The sequence below is a fragment of the Sinohyriopsis cumingii genome, unplaced genomic scaffold (assembly GCF_028554795.1).
Source record: "Sinohyriopsis cumingii isolate HCF-2022 unplaced genomic scaffold, ASM2855479v2 utg000829l, whole genome shotgun sequence".
Lineage (NCBI taxonomy): Eukaryota > Metazoa > Mollusca > Bivalvia > Unionida > Unionidae > Sinohyriopsis > Sinohyriopsis cumingii.
In genome coordinates this window covers 164410-187896 of record NW_028315935.1, presented here as the reverse complement: position 1 = coordinate 187896, position 23487 = coordinate 164410, and positions in this window count along the sequence as shown.

Genomic DNA, 23487 nt, shown 5'->3' with positions numbered 1-23487 from the left:
GAATTAAATCAAGATAATAAATAACTTGTGTGAGCACAATCGTACGAAGAGAAATGCAGCCAAATCAAAAGCCATCATCATAGTTAGTCGAACAAGAGTAAAAGCTGAGAAAGATGACTTGAAAGTAATGATAAAAAGAATGGATATACGACAGTTGGAAAATGAAAACCTATTTGGCATGATGATAGACCACATCTTGTGCTGGAAAATACAAGTTGATAAGGTCATTAAAAGTTTGAATCACTGCTTTATCTCTTGAAAAGAATAAAATCTTCCTCAAGAGCAGAGAAAAATATACTACAATGCAGATGTAATGGCACACCCATATAAAGTCAGCTGACTCTTGCCATTTTTACAGAGCTTCATTGTCAGTATGTACAGAAAAAATCATTTGTATGATACTGCTTCTACTCCTTAAAACATTGTTATATCATGTACTGACCTATAATGTTTTACACATGTTCACTACTACTATTTATATGAACCATGAATGAACTTATCCTTAGCAGAGCTCTTTCCTCTGCTTCGTTGTCTTCATTTTATACACTCAACCACTCTCAAGTGTCAGAGATTGACATCTGGTGTCTCAGAAATTATACGCTGATGATACTCACATTTACAAATCTAGCTACTCAATATAATACATATTTTCAGATTTCTACAAATGATAGAAATTTGCCATCAGATATGGCAACCAGTACTTGAAAGAGAAAAACCGTCAAACAGCTTCTGGAAATATTGGATAGAATATGACCAAACTTGACAGAAACCATCCTGGCATGTAGTCCTTTTGAATTATACAAATGTTGTTGTTGTTGTAGGGTTTAACACCATTTTTCAGCACACAATAGGCTATACATGGCGACCAGTATTAATGGTGGAGGAAGAACCCGGGAAATCCCTGGAAAGAACCACTGACCCTCGAGATGCTACTGGAAAGCTTTCTCACATATCCACATTTGCCAAATCCGAGATTCGAACCTACGCAATGAGAGGTGAGATGGCAGTGATCCATAACGAAGGGCACTTTAGGCCACTCAGCCACTCGGGGCCCCATTATACAAATGATTTGATCCACTATCAGATATTGCTGCTTTTGCTAAAAATGGAGGGAAAAACTTTTAAATGACATTTTCTCATAATCTCCAAAACAAAATTTGAACAAATTTGATATGCCTTTAAATGTGGTCACTTTTATTGTAAAAGAAAACAACCTTTAATAACATGTTTAAATTACTGCTGATCAGGATATGATAATATTTTACAGAAAGCACCCTGGCATGAATTCGTTTTCAATTGATACAGATAATGCCAGTTTGTCTTAAAATGTGGATGCTGTTACTAAAATAAGAACAATTTTTAAATGGCTTCTTCTCCAAAAACAGTTGAATTGTTGTTGTTTTTTGTTTGACTCCATTTTTCAGCACATGATTTGCTATACATGGCAACCAGTATAACTGGTGGAGAAGGAAACCATAAAAATCCAAGACAGAACCAATGACCCACATGAAACTACTGGCAAGCTTTCCCAAATACTCATGCTGATTAAGCCTGACACTTGAACCAATGTGGACACAGGTGAGGTGTCAGTGATTTGTATAGATGAGTGCCTTCGACCACTCACACTCCTGAGTCCCCTAGTTGGATAGAATTTGATCAATCTTGACAGAAAGCATCTTGGAATACATTCCTTTCAGACCATACATAAGATGTCAATCAAGCAATGAAACATTTGCTACCATTGCTAAAAATATAAAAACCTTTAAATGACCTCTTTAGCAAAACTGTTCAACTGTTGTTGTTGTTGTTGTTATGGGGTTTAACGCCATTTTTCAGCACACGATAGGCTATATATGGCGGCCAGTATTAATGGTGGAGGAAGAACCCAGGAAAACACCGGAAAGAACCACCGACCCACGAGAAGCTACTGGCATGCTTTCTCACATATCTGCATTGGCTGAATCTGAGACTCGAACCGGTGCAGACAGAGGTGAGATGGCAGTGATCCGTAACGGCGAATGCTTTAGACCACTCGGGCACTCGAGGCCCCCGCTGTTCAACTGAATGTAATCAGATTTAATAGAAGGCATCTTGACATAGAGTCCTTTAGATGTTTATACAAATGATATAGATTTGCCATCAAATATGACCACAATTTGCAAAAGGTATAAAAACATGGAAAAGACAAGTTTTTGTTAAACTGCATAGCAGAAATTGACCAGATTAGAGAATTAGCATTCAAATGTTTAGAAATGATGCCAATTCACTATCAGGTATTGAATCTGTTACTAAAAATAGCCATTACATACTGTAACAGTTTTATTTAATCAAACATATAATTTTAAAAAAAATTTTATGGAAGCATTCTGGCTTGAAGGGCTTTCAAATTTGACAGATTATGCAAATATGCCTGCTGATACCAAAATAAAAAAATCTTTAATTCCTTAATAGACTAACAAAATATATATATATGATGGTATTGTGGTATCAGATATGACTGCCATTACTAAGAGTTGAAAATCATTAACACTTAGTTATCTATACAATAAAACAGACCTTTAACAAAAATTTTGACAACTGTGACTCTAAGCATAGGGGCATTCAATATTGGGCAGATGATTCTGATGTGCCATTGTATATGGGTAAAGATAGAAAAACTAGCAAAACCTTGTGAAAGGTTTCTTTCATAACATATGTGATCAACAGCATTGAAATAAATTTGCATAGAAAACATCCTACTGACCCCAATTTCTTGGCCATCTAATTGGGGATTTTTGTTGTTAGGTAGATGTCAGCCAGGCAAGTGATATCAGGCTCATTTGGGCCTCTTGTTCATTTTTTAAAATATATATACAATGTTCATTGATACCATTCTTGTTGTCCAATGATCAATTTAATCATTCACTAATTTCTCCTCAGGACCCTACCAGCAAGGGATACAAGATCCACCAAGAATGCCTGGGCAGAATCAAATGCAAGGTATTCTTCTTCATGTCTAGCTCACTTTGCTGTAAAATGAAATTAACTTTTAGTATGACTCTCTGTTCATTGAGGTTATCTGTTCATCAACAATTTCTTGTTACCACGATTGAGGTCATATTTCTGATCTAGCTTTGATTAAATATGGATTTCAGATTAAAGTTTAATCAGTCTTATAGTATGGGTTGTGTTTGCAAGATTTCAGTAGTGAATGAGGTCCACGTGCATTCTGATTGGAGGAACATTTATCACTCTGGATGACACATTTTTAAGCTGATTTTGATTAAATTTTAAAATGGCGTTTGTATCACCATGATCATTTATAAATCCAACCTTACATTTGATTGGTTGCTCTTTTTTATCACTCTTGAGGCTATATTTATAATCTGATCTTGAAATATGTTATCAAGATCTGAGAAGAGTTTGGTATTTAATGAGATCCAAACATAATGAGGTAATAATAATAATAATACATTAAGTGTGCTTCTTACAATTCTGGAGGCCACATTTGCATATACGCAAGTGTAATTGGTTGTTAGGTTATTCTTTTGAGTGCAGCTGTAATAGATGTAATGAGAGGCCTGAAAGTCACTATTACTGAAAGTGTTGGCATTGACATAATTCTCTGTTAATGAATATGCATCAGTCATGCCCAGAGTCAAGAGTTGTGAGGTTTACAGTGATGATCATTGCATGGAACCTGCCAGAATATAGTTTTCTTAAAAGCAAAAAATATATCTCTCAGCAGTAATCTTGATAGAATATAATTGTGACCTGATAAAGCTATGAAATAATTATTGTTAATGAGATCCTGCTGTTGGACAATACAATGTTTGGAATAATACTATATTGTATTTAAATTTATTCAGATAAAGTAAGAGATATATTTTTCCAGTTGATTAAGAGTGAAAGTCATAAAAGATGATCTTATATGTGAACCAGTAGCTTAAAAACTATATTAAAGAGGACATTGATCCAGATGAATCCAGAAACTTTTGTGTTCACATTTTAACAACAAAATTCAGTCATTACAAACATAATTTGCTTGGTATAGATATTAACATGTGAATGTGTGTGAAATTGCATGTCCATACTTTTAACAGTATAAAGAAAACTGAGGAACATGTGATGTTGGGTATACGTTGCAAAAGCAGTTCTAATCACTGTGTATATCTACAAATCTACAAAATGAGAGATAATGTTATACCATACACTTTCACTTGGTAAATACATTGAATGACCCCCACAGTGCTATCACACAACAAATAACTTGTTTTATTGAGTGAAAGGTTAACTTGATTTCAAACTTATCTTGAATTCAGGTATAATAATGATAATAATAATAATAATAATAATAATAATAATAATTATAATAAAGTCTTTAATTTCATGAGGTTGACACAATGGGTATGTAAACGAATATCCCTTTTTACACTAAATTATCTAAATAGTTCGTACAGGTAAATATATAACACACAGTTGGGAACAAGCATCAAGCTAAAAAGGTATAATGGAATGGTGTATACTAGACTTAAACCAGTTTAAAGCGGTTTTTGTAGAACATGGTTAAGTTTAATTGTTCAAGTGAAATATGGTAACAAATTTCTGTTAAAAATAAACTTAGATAGGAAACTGATAAAGTCTGGTGTTCCACAAGGATCAGTTCTTGGACGATTAATCTTCTGCTCTATATCAATGATTTACCATATCACAATGAGCTGTCCACCACCAACAACATGCTTGCAAATTACATGAAATTATATAACATTGGATCAACAGGCCATGAGATTAGCAGTGAATTAAATCAAGATAATAAATAACTTGTGTGAGCACAATCGTACGAAGAGAAATGCAGCCAAATCAAAAGCCATCATCATAGTTAGTCGAACAAGAGTAAAAGCTGAGAAAGATGACTTGAAAGTAATGATAAAAAGAATGGATATACGACAGTTGGAAAATGAAAACCTATTTGGCATGATGATAGACCACATCTTGTGCTGGAAAATACAAGTTGATAAGGTCATTAAAAGTTTGAATCACTGCTTTATCTCTTGAAAAGAATAAAATCTTCCTCAAGAGCAGAGAAAAATATACTACAATGCAGATGTAATGGCACACCCATATAAAGTCAGCTGACTCTTGCCATTTTTACAGAGCTTCATTGTCAGTATGTACAGAAAAAATCATTTGTATGATACTGCTTCTACTCCTTAAAACATTGTTATATCATGTACTGACCTATAATGTTTTACACATGTTCACTACTACTATTTATATGAACCATGAATGAACTTATCCTTAGCAGAGCTCTTTCCTCTGCTTCGTTGTCTTCATTTTATACACTCAACCACTCTCAAGTGTCAGAGATTGACATCTGGTGTCTCAGAAATTATACGCTGATGATACTCACATTTACAAATCTAGCTACTCAATATAATACATATTTTCAGATTTCTACAAATGATAGAAATTTGCCATCAGATATGGCAACCAGTACTTGAAAGAGAAAAACCGTCAAACAGCTTCTGGAAATATTGGATAGAATATGACCAAACTTGACAGAAACCATCCTGGCATGTAGTCCTTTTGAATTATACAAATGTTGTTGTTGTTGTAGGGTTTAACACCATTTTTCAGCACACAATAGGCTATACATGGCGACCAGTATTAATGGTGGAGGAAGAACCCGGGAAATCCCTGGAAAGAACCACTGACCCTCGAGATGCTACTGGAAAGCTTTCTCACATATCCACATTTGCCAAATCCGAGATTCGAACCTACGCAATGAGAGGTGAGATGGCAGTGATCCATAACGAAGGGCACTTTAGGCCACTCAGCCACTCGGGGCCCCATTATACAAATGATTTGATCCACTATCAGATATTGCTGCTTTTGCTAAAAATGGAGGGAAAAACTTTTAAATGACATTTTCTCATAATCTCCAAAACAAAATTTGAACAAATTTGATATGCCTTTAAATGTGGTCACTTTTATTGTAAAAGAAAACAACCTTTAATAACATGTTTAAATTACTGCTGATCAGGATATGATAATATTTTACAGAAAGCACCCTGGCATGAATTCGTTTTCAATTGATACAGATAATGCCAGTTTGTCTTAAAATGTGGATGCTGTTACTAAAATAAGAACAATTTTTAAATGGCTTCTTCTCCAAAAACAGTTGAATTGTTGTTGTTTTTTGTTTGACTCCATTTTTCAGCACATGATTTGCTATACATGGCAACCAGTATAACTGGTGGAGAAGGAAACCATAAAAATCCAAGACAGAACCAATGACCCACATGAAACTACTGGCAAGCTTTCCCAAATACTCATGCTGATTAAGCCTGACACTTGAACCAATGTGGACACAGGTGAGGTGTCAGTGATTTGTATAGATGAGTGCCTTCGACCACTCACACTCCTGAGTCCCCTAGTTGGATAGAATTTGATCAATCTTGACAGAAAGCATCTTGGAATACATTCCTTTCAGACCATACATAAGATGTCAATCAAGCAATGAAACATTTGCTACCATTGCTAAAAATATAAAAACCTTTAAATGACCTCTTTAGCAAAACTGTTCAACTGTTGTTGTTGTTGTTGTTATGGGGTTTAACGCCATTTTTCAGCACACGATAGGCTATATATGGCGGCCAGTATTAATGGTGGAGGAAGAACCCAGGAAAACACCGGAAAGAACCACCGACCCACGAGAAGCTACTGGCATGCTTTCTCACATATCTGCATTGGCTGAATCTGAGACTCGAACCGGTGCAGACAGAGGTGAGATGGCAGTGATCCGTAATGGCGAATGCTTTAGACCACTCGGGCACTCGAGGCCCCCGCTGTTCAACTGAATGTAATCAGATTTAATAGAAGGCATCTTGACATAGAGTCCTTTAGATGTTTATACAAATGATATAGATTTGCCATCAAATATGACCACAATTTGCAAAAGGTATAAAAACATGGAAAAGACAAGTTTTTGTTAAACTGCATAGCAGAAATTGACCAGATTAGAGAATTAGCATTCAAATGTTTAGAAATGATGCCAATTCACTATCAGGTATTGAATCTGTTACTAAAAATAGCCATTACATACTGTAACAGTTTTATTTAATCAAACATATAATTTTAAAAAAAATTTTATGGAAGCATTCTGGCTTGAAGGGCTTTCAAATTTGACAGATTATGCAAATATGCCTGCTGATACCAAAATAAAAAAATCTTTAATTCCTTAATAGACTAACAAAATATATATATATGATGGTATTGTGGTATCAGATATGACTGCCATTACTAAGAGTTGAAAATCATTAACACTTAGTTATCTATACAATAAAACAGACCTTTAACAAAAATTTTGACAACTGTGACTCTAAGCATAGGGGCATTCAATATTGGGCAGATGATTCTGATGTGCCATTGTATATGGGTAAAGATAGAAAAACTAGCAAAACCTTGTGAAAGGTTTCTTTCATAACATATGTGATCAACAGCATTGAAATAAATTTGCATAGAAAACATCCTACTGACCCCAATTTCTTGGCCATCTAATTGGGGATTTTTGTTGTTAGGTAGATGTCAGCCAGGCAAGTGATATCAGGCTCATTTGGGCCTCTTGTTCATTTTTTAAAATATATATACAATGTTCATTGATACCATTCTTGTTGTCCAATGATCAATTTAATCATTCACTAATTTCTCCTCAGGACCCTACCAGCAAGGGATACAAGATCCACCAAGAATGCCTGGGCAGAATCAAATGCAAGGTATTCTTCTTCATGTCTAGCTCACTTTGCTGTAAAATGAAATTAACTTTTAGTATGACTCTCTGTTCATTGAGGTTATCTGTTCATCAACAATTTCTTGTTACCACGATTGAGGTCATATTTCTGATCTAGCTTTGATTAAATATGGATTTCAGATTAAAGTTTAATCAGTCTTATAGTATGGGTTGTGTTTGCAAGATTTCAGTAGTGAATGAGGTCCACGTGCATTCTGATTGGAGGAACATTTATCACTCTGGATGACACATTTTTAAGCTGATTTTGATTAAATTTTAAAATGGCGTTTGTATCACCATGATCATTTATAAATCCAACCTTACATTTGATTGGTTGCTCTTTTTTATCACTCTTGAGGCTATATTTATAATCTGATCTTGAAATATGTTATCAAGATCTGAGAAGAGTTTGGTATTTAATGAGATCCAAACATAATGAGGTAATAATAATAATAATACATTAAGTGTGCTTCTTACAATTCTGGAGGCCACATTTGCATATACGCAAGTGTAATTGGTTGTTAGGTTATTCTTTTGAGTGCAGCTGTAATAGATGTAATGAGAGGCCTGAAAGTCACTATTACTGAAAGTGTTGGCATTGACATAATTCTCTGTTAATGAATATGCATCAGTCATGCCCAGAGTCAAGAGTTGTGAGGTTTACAGTGATGATCATTGCATGGAACCTGCCAGAATATAGTTTTCTTAAAAGCAAAAAATATATCTCTCAGCAGTAATCTTGACAGAATATAATTGTGACCTGATAAAGCTATGAAATAATTATTGTTAATGAGATCCTGCTGTTGGACAATACAATGTTTGGAATAATACTATATTGTATTTAAATTTACTCAGATAAAGTAAGAGATATATTTTTCCAGTTGATTAAGAGTGAAAGTCATAAAAGATGATCTTATATGTGAACCAGTAGCTTAAAAACTATATTAAAGAGGACATTGATCCAGATGAATCCAGAAACTTTTGTGTTCACATTTTAACAACAAAATTCAGTCATTACAAACATAATTTGCTTGGTATAGATATTAACATGTGAATGTGTGTGAAATTGCATGTCCATACTTTTAACAGTATAAAGAAAACTGAGGAACATGTGATGTTGGGTATACGTTGCAAAAGCAGTTCTAATCACTGTGTATATCTACAAATCTACAAAATGAGAGATAATGTTATACCATACACTTTCACTTGGTAAATACATTGAATGACCCCCACAGTGCTATCACACAACAAATAACTTGTTTTATTGAGTGAAAGGTTAACTTGATTTCAAACTTATCTTGAATTCAGGTATAATAATGATAATAATAATAATAATAATAATAATAATTATAATAAAGTCTTTAATTTCATGAGGTTGACACAATGGGTATGTAAACGAATCTCCCTTTTTACACTAAATTATCTAAATAGTTCATACAGGTAAATATATAACACACAGTTGGGAACAAGCATCAAGCTAAAAAGGTATAATGGAATGGTGTATACTAGACTTAAACCAGTTTAAAGCGGTTTTTGTAGAACATGGTTAAGTTTAATTGTTCAAGTGAAATATGGTAACAAATTTCTGTTAAAAATAAACTTAGATAGGAAACTGATAAAGTCTGGTGTTCCACAAGGATCAGTTCTTGGACGATTAATCTTCTGCTCTATATCAATGATTTACCATATCACAATGAGCTGTCCACCACCAACAACATGCTTGCAAATTACATGAAATTATATAACATTGGATCAACAGGCCATGAGATTAGCAGTGAATTAAATCAAGATAATAAATAACTTGTGTGAGCACAATCGTACGAAGAGAAATGCAGCCAAATCAAAAGCCATCATCATAGTTAGTCGAACAAGAGTAAAAGCTGAGAAAGATGACTTGAAAGTAATGATAAAAAGAATGGATATACGACAGTTGGAAAATGAAAACCTATTTGGCATGATGATAGACCACATCTTGTGCTGGAAAATACAAGTTGATAAGGTCATTAAAAGTTTGAATCACTGCTTTATCTCTTGAAAAGAATAAAATCTTCCTCAAGAGCAGAGAAAAATATACTACAATGCAGATGTAATGGCACACCCATATAAAGTCAGCTGACTCTTGCCATTTTTACAGAGCTTCATTGTCAGTATGTACAGAAAAAATCATTTGTATGATACTGCTTCTACTCTTTAAAACATTGTTATATCATGTACTGACCTATAATGTTTTACGCATGTTCACTACTACTATTTATATGAACCATGAATGAACTTATCCTAAGCAGAGCTCTTTCCTCTGCTTCGTTGTCTTCATTTTATACACTCAACCACTCTCAAGTGTCAGAGATTGACATCTGGTGTCTCAGAAATTATACGCTGATGATACTCACATTTACAAATCTAGCTACTCAATATAATACATATTTTCAGATTTCTACAAATGATAGAAATTTGCCATCAGATATGGCAACCAGTACTTGAAACAGAAAAACCGTCAAACAGCTCCTGGAAATATTGGATAGAATATGACCAAACTTGACAGAAACCATCCTGGCATGTAGTCCTTTTGAATTATACAAATGTTGTTGTTGTTGTAGGGTTTAAGACCATTTTTCAGCACACAATAGGCTATACATGGCGACCAGTATTAATGGTGGAGGAAGAACCCGGGAAATCCCTGGAAAGAACCACTGACCCTCGAGATGCTACTGGAAAGCTTTCTCACATATCCACATTTGCCAAATCCGAGATTCGAACCTACGCAATGAGAGGTGAGATGGCAGTGATCCATAACGAAGGGCACTTTAGGCCACTCAGCCACTCGGGGCCCCATTATACAAATGATTTGATCCACTATCAGATATTGCTGCTTTTGCTAAAAATGGAGGGAAAAACTTTTAAATGACATTTTCTCATAATCTCCAAAACAAAATTTGAACAAATTTGATATGCCTTTAAATGTGGTCACTTTTATTGTAAAAGAAAACAACCTTTAATAACATGTTTAAATTACTGCTGATCAGGATATGATAATATTTTACAGAAAGCACCCTGGCATGAATTCGTTTTCAATTGATACAGATAATGCCAGTTTGTCTTAAAATGTGGATGCTGTTACTAAAATAAGAACAATTTTTAAATGGCTTCTTCTCCAAAAACAGTTGAATTGTTGTTGTTTTTTGTTTGACTCCATTTTTCAGCACATGATTTGCTATACATGGCAACCAGTATAACTGGTGGAGAAGGAAACCATAAAAATCCAAGACAGAACCAATGACCCACATGAAACTACTGGCAAGCTTTCCCAAATACTCATGCTGATTAAGCCTGACACTTGAACCAATGTGGACAGAGGTGAGGTGTCAGTGATTTGTATAGATGAGTGCCTTCGACCACTAGCACTCCTGAGTCCCCTAGTTGGATAGAATTTGATCAATCTTGACAGAAAGCATCCTGGAATGCATTCCTTTCAGACCATACATAAGATGTCAATCAAGCAATGAAACATTGCTACCATTGCTAAAAATATAAAAACCTTTAAATGACCTCTTTAGCAAAACTGTTCAACTGTTGTTGTTGTTGTTGTGTTTAACGCCATTTTTCAGCACACTATAGGCTATATATGGCGGCCAGTATTAATGGTGGAGGAAGAACCCAGGAAAACACCGGAAAGAACCACCGACCCACGAGAAGCTACTGGCATGCTTTCTCACATATCTGCATTGGCTGAATCTGAGACTCGAACCGGTTCAGACAGAGGTGAGATGGCAGTGATCCGTAACGGCGAACGCTTTAGACCACTCGGGCACTCGGGGCCCCAACTGTTCAACTGAATGTAATCAGATTTAATAGAAGGCATCTTGACATAGAGTCCTTTAGATGTTTATACAAATGATATAGATTTGCCATCAAATATGACCACAATTTGCAAAAAGTATAAAAACATGGAAAAGACAAGTTTTTGTTAAACTGCATAGCAGAAATTGACCAGATTAGAGAATTAGCATTCAAATGTTTAGAAATGATGCCAATTCACTATCAGGTATTGAATCTGTTACTAAAAAAAGCCATTACATACTGTAACAGTTTTATTTAATCAAACATATAATTTTAAAAAAATTTTATGGAAGCATTCTGGCTTGAAGGGCTTTCAAATTTGACAGATTATGCAAATATGCCTGCTGATACCAAAATAAAAAAATCTTTAATTCCTTAATAGACTAACAAAATATATATATATGATGGTATTGTGGTATCAGATATGACTGCCATTACTAAGAGTTGAAAATCATTAACACTTAGTTATCTATACAATAAAACAGACCTTTAACAAAAATTTTGACAACTCTGACTCTAAGCATAGGGGCATTCAATATTGGGCAGATGATTCTGATGTGCCATTGTATATGGGTAAAGATAGAAAAACTAGCAAAACCTTGTGAAAGGTTTCTTTCATAACATATGTGATCAACAGCATTGAAATAAATTTGCATAGAAAACATCCTACTGACCCCAATTTCTTGGCCATCTAATTGGGGATTTTTGTTGTTAGGTAGATGTCAGCCAGGCAAGTGATATCAGGCTCATTTGGGCCTCTTGTTCATTTTTTAAAATATATATACAATGTTCATTGATACCATTCTTGTTGTCCAATGATCAATTTAATCATTCACTAATTTCTTCTCAGGACCCTACCAGCAAGGGATACAAGATCCACCAAGAATGCCTGGGCAGAATCAAATGCAAGGTATTCTTCTTCATGTCTAGCTCACTTTGCTGTAAAATGAAATTAACTTTTAGTATGACTCTCTGTTCATTGAGGTTATCTGTTCATCAACAATTTCTTGTTACCACGATTGAGGTCATATTTCTGATCTAGCTTTGATTAAATATGGATTTCAGATTAAAGTTTAATCAGTCTTATAGTATGGGTTGTGTTTGCAAGATTTCAGTAGTGAATGAGGTCCACGTGCATTCTGATTGGAGGAACATTTATCACTCTGGATGACACATTTTTAAGCTGATTTTGATTAAATTTTAAAATGGCGTTTGTATCACCATGATCATTTATAAATCCAACCTTACATTTGATTGGTTGCTCTTTTTTATCACTCTTGAGGCTATATTTATAATCTGATCTTGAAATATGTTATCAAGATCTGAGAAGAGTTTGGTATTTAATGAGATCCAAACATAATGAGGTAATAATAATAATAATACATTAAGTGTGCTTCTTACAATTCTGGAGGCCACATTTGCATATATGCAAGTGTAATTGGTTGTTAGGTTATTCTTTTGAGTGCAGCTGTAATAGATGTAATGAGAGGCCTGAAAGTCACTATTACTGAAAGTGTTGGCATTGACATCATTCTCTGTTAATGATTATGCATCAGTCTTGCCCAGAGTCAAGAGTTGTGAGGTTTACAGTGATGTTCATTGCATGGAACCTGCCAGAATATAGTTTTCTTAAAAGCAAAAAATATATCTCTCAGCAGTAATCTTGATAGAATATAATTGTGACCTGATAAAGCTATGAAATAATTATTGTTAATCAGATCCTGCTGTTGGACAATACAGTGTTTGGAATAATACTATATTGTATTTAAATTTATTCAGATAAAGTAAGAGATATATTTTTCCAGTTGATTAAGAGTGAAAGTCATAAAAGGTGATCTTATATGTGAACCAGTAGCTTAAAAACTATATTAAAGAGGACATTGATCCAGATGAATCCAGAAACTTTTGTGTTCACATTTTAACAACAAAGTTCAGTCATTACAAACATAATTTGCTTGGTATAGATATTAACATGTGAATGTGTGTGAAATTGCATGTCCATACTTTTAACAGTATAAAGAAAACTGAGGAACATGTGATGTTGGGTATACGTTGCAAAAGCAGTTCTAATCACTGTGTATATCTACAAATCTTCAAAATGAGAGATAATGTTATACCATACACTTTCACTTGGTAAATACATTGAATGACCCCCACAGTGCTATCACACAACAAATAACTTGTTTTATTGAGTGAAAGGTTAACTTGATTTCAAACTTATCTTGAATTCAGGTATAATAATGATAATAATAATAATAATAATAATAATAATTATAATAAAGTCTTTAATTTCATGAGGTTGACACAATGGGTATGAAAACGAATCTCCCTTTTTACACTAAATTATCTAAATAGTTCGTACAGGTAAATATATAACACACAGTTGGGAACAGGCATCAAGCTAAAAAGGTATAATGGAATGGTGTATACTAGACTTAAACCAGTTTAAAGAGGTTTTTGTAGAACATGGTTAAGTTTAATTGTTCAAGTGAAATATGGTAACAAATTTCTGTTAAAAATAAACTTAGATAGGAAACTGATAAAGTCTGGTGTTCCACAAGGATCAGTTCTTGGACGATTAATCTTCTGCTCTATATCAATGATTTACCATATCACAATGAGCTGTCCACCACCAACAACATGCTTGCAAATTACATGAAATTATATAACATTGGATCAACAGGCCATGAGATTAGCAGTGAATTAAATCAAGATAATAAATAACTTGTGTGAGCACAATCGTACGAAGAGAAATGCAGCCAAATCAAAAGCCATCATCATAGTTAGTCGAACAAGAGTAAAAGCTGAGAAAGATGACTTGAAAGTAATGATAAAAAGAATGGATATATGACAGTTGGAAAATGAAAACCTATTTGGCATGATGATAGACCACATCTTGTGCTGGAAAATACAAGTTGATAAGGTCATTAAAAGTTTGAATCACTGCTTTATCTCTTGAAAAGAATAAAATCTTCCTCAAGAGCAGAGAAAAATATACTACAATGCAGATGTAATGGCACACCCATATAAAGTCAGCTGACTCTTGCCATTTTTACAGAGCTTCATTGTCAGTATGTACAGAAAAAATCATTTGTATGATACTGCTTCTACTCTTTAAAACATTGTTATATCATGTACTGACCTATAATGTTTTACACATGTTCACTACTACTATTTATATGAACCATGAATGAACTTATCCTAAGCAGAGCTCTTTCCTCTGCTTCGTTGTCTTCATTTTATACACTCAACCACTCTCAAGTGTCAGAGATTGACATCTGGTGTCTCAGAAATTATACGCTGATGATACTCACATATACAAATCTAGCTACTCAATATAATACATATTTTCAAGATTTCTACAAATGATAGAAATTTGCCATCAGATATGGCAACCAGTACTTGAAAGAGAAAAACCGTCAAACAGCTTCTGGAAATATTGGATAGAATATGACCAAACTTGACAGAAACCATCCTGGCATGTAGTCCTTTTGAATTATACAAATGTTGTTGTTGTTGTAGGGTTTAACGCCATTTTTCAGCACACAATAGGCTATACATGGCGACCAGTATTAATGGTGGAGGAAGAACCCGGGAAATCCCTGGAAAGAACCACTGACCCTCGAGATGCTACTGGAAAGCTTTCTCACATATCCACATTTGCCAAATCCGAGATTCGAACCTACGCAATGAGAGGTGAGATGGCAGTGATCCATAACGAAGGGCACTTTAGGCCACTCAGCCACTCGGGGCCCCATTATACAAATGATTTGATCCACTATCAGATATTGCTGCTTTTGCTAAAAATGGAGGGAAAAACTTTTAAATGACATTTTCTCATAATCTCCAAAACAGAATTTGAACAAATTTGATATGCCTTTAAATGTGGTCACTTTTATTGTAAAAGAAAACAACCTTTAATAACATGTTCAAATTACTGCTGATCAGGATATGATAATATTTTACAGAAAGCACCCTGGCATGAATTCGTTTTCAATTGATACAGATAATGCCAGTTTGTCTTAAAATGTGGATGCTGTTACTAAAATAAGAACAATTTTTAAATGGCTTCTTCTCCAAAAACAGTTGAATTGTTGTTGTTTTTTGTTTGACTCCATTTTTCAGCACATGATTTGCTATACATCGCAACCAGTATAACTGGTGGAGAAGGAAACCATAAAAATCCAAGACAGAATCAATGACCCACATGAAACTACTGGCAAGCTTTCCCAAATACTCATGCTGATTAAGCCTGACACTTGAACCAATGTGGACACAGGTGAGGTGTCAGTGATTTGTATAGATGAGTGCCTTAGACCACTAGCACTCCTGAGTCCCCTAGTTGGATAGAATTTGATCAATCTTGACAGAAAGCATCCTGGAATGCATTCCTTTCAGACCATACATAAGATGTCAATCAAGCAATGAAACATTGCTACCATTGCTAAAAATATAAAAACCTTTAAATGACCTCTTTAGCAAAACTGTTCAACTGTTGTTGTTGTTGTTGTTATGGGGTTTAACGCCATTTTTCAGCACACGATAGGCTATATATGGCGGCCAGTATTAATGGTGGAGGAAGAACCCAGGAAAACACCGGAAAGAACCACCGACCCACGAGAAGCTACTGGCATGCTTTCTCACATATCTGCATTGGCTGAATCTGAGACTCGAACCGGTGCAGACAGAGGTGAGATGGCAGTGATCCGTAACGGCGAACGCTTTAGACCACTCGGGCACTCGGGGCCCCAACTGTTCAACTGAATGTAATCAGATTTAATAGAAGGCATCTTGACATAGAGTCCTTTAGATGTTTATACAAATGATATAGATTTGCCATCAAATATGACCACAATTTGCAAAAAGTATAAAAACATGGAAAAGACAAGTTTTTGTTAAACTGCATAGCAGAAATTGACCAGATTAGAGAATTAGCATTCAAATGTTTAGAAATGATGCCAATTCACTATCAGGTATTGAATCTGTTACTAAAAAAAGCCATTACATACTGTAACAGTTTTATTTAATCAAACATATAATTTTAAAAAAATTTTATGGAAGCATTCTGGCTTGAAGGGCTTTCAAATTTGACAGATTATGCAAATATGCCTGCTGATACCAAAATAAAAAAAATCTTTAATTCCTTAATAGACTAACAAAATATATATATATGATGGTATTGTGGTATCAGATATGACTGCCATTACTAAGAGTTGAAAATCATTAACACTTAGTTATCTATACAATAAAACAGACCTTTAACAAAAATTTTGACAACTCTGACTCTAAGCATAGGGGCATTCAATATTGGGCAGATGATTCTGATGTGCCATTGTATATGGGTAAAGATAGAAAAACTAGCAAAACCTTGTGAAAGGTTTCTTTCATAACATATGTGATCAACAGCATTGAAATAAATTTGCATAGAAAACATCCTACTGACCCCAATTTCTTGGCCATCTAATTGGGGATTTTTGTTGTTAGGTAGATGTCAGCCAGGCAAGTGATATCAGGCTCATTTGGGCCTCTTGTTCATTTTTTAAAATATATATACAATGTTCATTGATACCATTCTTGTTGTCCAATGATCAATTTAATCATTCACTAATTTCTCCTCAGGACCCTACCAGCAAGGGATACAAGATCCACCAAGAATGCCTGGGCAGAATCAAATGCAAGGTATTCTTCTTCATGTCTAGCTCACTTTGCTGTAAAATGAAATTAACTTTTAGTATGACTCTCTGTTCATTGAGGTTATCTGTTCATCAACAATTTCTTGTTACCACGATTGAGGTCATATTTCTGATCTGGCTTTGAGTAAATATGGATTTCAGATTAAAGTTTAATCAGTCTTATAGTATGGGTTGTGTTTGCAAGATTTCAGTAGTGAATGAGGTCCACGTGCATTCTGATTGGAGGAACATTTATCACTCTGGATGACACATTTTTAAGCTGATTTTGATTAAATTTTAAAATGGCGTTTGTATCACCATGATCATTTATAAATCCAACCTTACATTTGATTGGTTGCTCTTTTTTATCACTCTTGAGGCTATATTTATAATCTGATCTTGAAATATGTTATCAAGATCTGAGAAGAGTTTGGTATTTAATGAGATCCAAACATAATGAGGTAATAATAATAATAATACATTAAGTGTGCTTCTTACAATTCTGGAGGCCACATTTGCATATATGCAAGTGTAATTGGTTGTTAGGTTATTCTTTTGAGTGCAGCTGTAATAGATGTAATGAGAGGCCTGAAAGTCACTATTACTGAAAGTGTTGGCATTGACATCATTCTCTGTTAATGATTATGCATCAGTCATGCCCAGAGTCAAGAGTTGTGAGGTTTACAGTGATGATCATTGCATGGAACCTGCCAGAATATAGTTTTCTTAAAAGCAAAAAATATATCTCTCAGCAGTAATCTTGATAGAATATAATTGTGACCTGATAAAGCTATGAAATAATTATTGTTAATGAGATCCTGCTGTTGGACAATACAATGTTTGGAATAATACTATATTGTATTTAAATTTATTCAGATAAAGTAAGAGATATATTTTTCCAGTTGATTAAGAGTGAAAGTCATAAAAGGTGATCTTAGATGTGAACCAGTAGCTTAAAAACTATATTAAAGAGGACATTGATCCAGATGAATCCAGAAACTTTTGTGTTCACATTTTAACAACAAAGTTCAGTCATTACAAACATAATTTGCTTGGTATAGATATTAACATGTGAATGTGTGTGAAATTGCATGTCCATACTTTTAACAGTATAAAGAAAACTGAGGAACATGTGATGTTGGGTATACGTTGCAAAAGCAGTTCTAATCACTGTGTATATCTACAAATCTACAAAATGAGAGATAATGTTATACCATACACTTTCACTTGGTAAATACATTGAATGACCCCCACAGTGCTATCACACAACAAATAACTTGTTTTATTGAGTGAAAGGTTAACTTGATTTCAAACTTATCTTGAATTCAGGTATAATAATGATAATAATAATAATAATAATAATAATAATTATAATAAAGTCTTTAATTTCATGAGGTTGACACAATGGGTATGAAAACGAATCTCCCTTTTTACACTAAATTATCTAAATAGTTCGTACAGGTAAATATATAACACACAGTTGGGAACAAGCATCAAGCTAAAAAGGTATAATGGAATGGTGTATATTAGACTTAAACCAGTTTAAAGAGGTTTTTGTAGAACATGGTTAAGTTTAATTGTTCAAGTGAAATATGGTAACAAATTTCTGTTAAAAATAAACTTAGATAGGAAACTGATAAAGTCTGGTGTTCCACAAGGATCAGTTCTTGGACGATTAATCTTCTGCTCTATATCAATGATTTACCATATCACAATGAGCTGTCCACCACCAACAACATGCTTGCAAATTACATGAAATTATATAACATTGGATCAACAGGCCATGAGATTAGCAGTGAATTAAATCAAGATAATAAATAACTTGTGTGAGCACAATCGTACGAAGAGAAATGCAGCCAAATCAAAAGCCATCATCATAGTTAGTCGAACAAGAGTAAAAGCTGAGAAAGATGACTTGAAAGTAATGATAAAAAGAATGGATATATGACAGTTGGAAAATGAAAACCTATTTGGCATGATGATAGACCACATCTTGTGCTGGAAAATACAAGTTGATAAGGTCATTAAAAGTTTGAATCACTGCTTTATCTCTTGAAAAGAATAAAATCTTCCTCAAGAGCAGAGAAAAATATACTACAATGCAGATGTAATGGCACACCCATATAAAGTCAGCTGACTCTTGCCATTTTTACAGAGCTTCATTGTCAGTATGTACAGAAAAAATCATTTGTATGATACTGCTTCTACTCTTTAAAACATTGTTATATCATGTACTGACCTATAATGTTTTACACATGTTCACTACTACTATTTATATGAACCATGAATGAACTTATCCTAAGCAGAGCTCTTTCCTCTGCTTCGTTGTCTTCATTTTATACACTCAACCACTCTCAAGTGTCAGAGATTGACATCTGGTGTCTCAGAAATTATACGCTGATGATACTCACATATACAAATCTAGCTACTCAATATAATACATATTTTCAGATTTCTACAAATGATAGAAATTTGCCATCAGATATGGCAACCAGTACTTGAAAGAGAAAAACCGTCAAACAGCTTCTGGAAATATTGGATAGAATATGACCAAACTTGACAGAAACCATCCTGGCATGTAGTCCTTTTGAATTATACAAATGTTGTTGTTGTTGTAGGGTTTAACGCCATTTTTCAGCACACAATAGGCTATACATGGCGACCAGTATTAATGGTGGAGGAAGAACCCGGGAAATCCCTGGAAAGAACCACTGACCCTCGAGATGCTACTGGAAAGCTTTCTCACATATCCACATTTGCCAAATCCGAGATTCGAACCTACGCAATGAGAGGTGAGATGGCAGTGATCCATAACGAAGGGCACTTTAGGCCACTCAGCCACTCGGGGCCCCATTATACAAATGATTTGATCCACTATCAGATATTGCTGCTTTTGCTAAAAATGGAGGGAAAAACTTTTAAATGACATTTTCTCATAATCTCCAAAACAGAATTTGAACAAATTTGATATGCCTTTAAATGTGGTCACTTTTATTGTAAAAGAAAACAACCTTTAATAACATGTTCAAATTACTGCTGATCAGGATATGATAATATTTTACAGAAAGCACCCTGGCATGAATTCGTTTTCAATTGATACAGATAATGCCAGTTTGTCTTAAAATGTGGATGCTGTTACTAAAATAAGAACAATTTTTAAATGGCTTCTTCTCCAAAAACAGTTGAATTGTTGTTGTTTTTTGTTTGACTCCATTTTTCAGCACATGATTTGCTATACATCGCAACCAGTATAACTGGTGGAGAAGGAAACCATAAAAATCCAAGACAGAACCAATGACCCACATGAAACTACTGGCAAGCTTTCCCAAATACCCATACTGATTAAGCCTGACACTTGAACCAATGTGGACAGAGGTGAGTTGTCAGTGATTTGTATAGATGAGTGCCTTCGACCACTAGCACTCCTGAGTCCCCTAGTTGGATAGAATTTGATCAATCTTGACAGAAAGCATCCTGGAATGCATTCCTTTCAGACCATACATAAGATGTCAATCAAGCAATGAAACATTTGCTACCATTGCTAAAAATATAAAAACCTTTAAATGACCTCTTTAGCAAAACTGTTCAACTGTTGTTGTTGTTGTTGTTATGGGGTTTAACGCCATTTTTCAGCACACGATAGGCTATATATGGCGGCCAGTATTAATGGTGGAGGAAGAACCCAGGAAAACACCGGAAAGAACCACCGACCCACGAGAAGCTACTGGCATGCTTTCTCACATATCTGCATTGGCTGAATCTGAGACTCGAACCGGTGCAGACAGAGGTGAGATGGCAGTGATCCGTAACGGCGAACGCTTTAGACCACTCGGGCACTCGGGGCCCCCACTGTTCAACTGAATGTAATCAGATTTAATAGAAGGCATCTTGACATAGAGTCCTTTAGATGTTTATACAAATGATATAGAATTGCCATCAAATATGACCACAATTTGCAAAAAGTATAAAAACATGGAAAAGACAAGTTTTTGTTAAACTGCATAGCAGAAATTGACCAGATTAGAGAATTAGCATTCAAATGTTTAGAAATGATGCCAATTCACTATCAGGTATTGAATCTGTTACTAAAAAAAGCCATTACATACTGTAACAGTTTTATTTAATCAAACATATAATTTTAAAAAAATTTTATGGAAGCATTCTGGCTTGAAGGGCTTTCAAATTTGACAGATTATGCAAATATGCCTGCTGATACCAAAATAAAAAAAATCTTTAATTCCTTAATAGACTAACAAAATATATATATATGATGGTATTGTGGTATCAGATATGACTGCCATTACTAAGAGTTGAAAATCATTAACACTTAGTTATCTATACAATAAAACAGACCTTTAACAAAAATTTTGACAACTCTGACTCTAAGCATAGGGGCATTCAATATTGGGCAGATGATTCTGATGTGCCATTGTATATGGGTAAAGATAGAAAAACTAGCAAAACCTTGTGAAAGGTTTCTTTCATAACATATGTGATCAACAGCATTGAAATAAATTTGCATAGAAAACATCCTACTGACCCCAATTTCTTGGCCATCTAATTGGGGATTTTTGTTGTTAGGTAGATGTCAGCCAGGCAAGTGATATCAGGCTCATTTGGGCCTCTTGTTCATTTTTTAAAATATATATACAATGTTCATTGATACCATTCTTGTTGTCCAATGATCAATTTAATCATTCACTAATTTCTCCTCAGGACCCTACCAGCAAGGGATACAAGATCCACCAAGAATGCCTGGGCAGAATCAAATGCAAGGTATTCTTCTTCATGTCTAGCTCACTTTGCTGTAAAATGAAATTAACTTTTAGTATGACTCTCTGTTCATTGAGGTTATCTGTTCATCAACAATTTCTTGTTACCACGATTGAGGTCATATTTCTGATCTAGCTTTGATTAAATATGGATTTCAGATTAAAGTTTAATCAGTCTTATAGTATGGGTTGTGTTTGCAAGATTTCAGTAGTGAATGAGGTCCACGTGCATTCTGATTGGAGGAACATTTATCACTCTGGATGACACATTTTTAAGCTGATTTTGATTAAATTTTAAAATGGCGTTTGTATCACCATGATCATTTATAAATCCAACCTTACATTTGATTGGTTGCTCTTTTTTATCACTCTTGAGGCTATATTTATAATCTGATCTTGAAATATGTTATCAAGATCTGAGAAGAGTTTGGTATTTAATGAGATCCAAACATAATGAGGTAATAATAATAATAATACATTAAGTGTGCTTCTTACAATTCTGGAGGCCACATTTGCATATATGCAAGTGTAATTGGTTGTTAGGTTATTCTTTTGAGTGCAGCTGTAATAGATGTAATGAGAGGCCTGAAAGTCACTATTACTGAAAGTGTTGGCATTGACATCATTCTCTGTTAATGATTATGCATCAGTCTTGCCCAGAGTCAAGAGTTGTGAGGTTTACAGTGATGATCATTGCATGGAACCTGCCAGAATATAGTTTTCTTAAAAGCAAAAAATATATCTCTCAGCAGTAATCTTGATAGAATATAATTGTGACCTGATAAAGCTATGAAATAATTATTGTTAATGAGATCCTGCTGTTGGACAATACAATGTTTGGAATAATACTATATTGTATTTAAATTTATTCAGATAAAGTAAGAGATATATTTTTCCAGTTGATTAAGAGTGAAAGTCATAAAAGGTGATCTTATATGTGAACCAGTAGCTTAAAAACTATATTAAAGAGGACATTGATCCAGATGAATCCAGAAACTTTTGTGTTCACATTTTAACAACAAAGTTCAGTCATTACAAACATAATTTGCTTGGTATAGATATTAACATGTGAATGTGTGTGAAATTGCATGTCCATACTTTTAACAATATAAAGAAAACTGAGGAACATGTGATGTTGGGTATACGTTGCAAAAGCAGTTCTAATCACTGTGTATATCTACAAATCTACAAAATGAGAGATAATGTTATACCATACACTTTCACTTGGTAAATACATTGAATGACCCCCACAGTGCTATCACACAACAAATAACTTGTTTTATTGAGTGAAAGGTTAACTTGATTTCAAACTTATCTTGAATTCAGGTATAATAATGATAATAATAATAATAATAATAATGATAATTATAATAAAGTCTTTAATTTCATGAGGTTGACACAATGGGTATGAAAACGAATCTCCCTTTTTACACTAAAT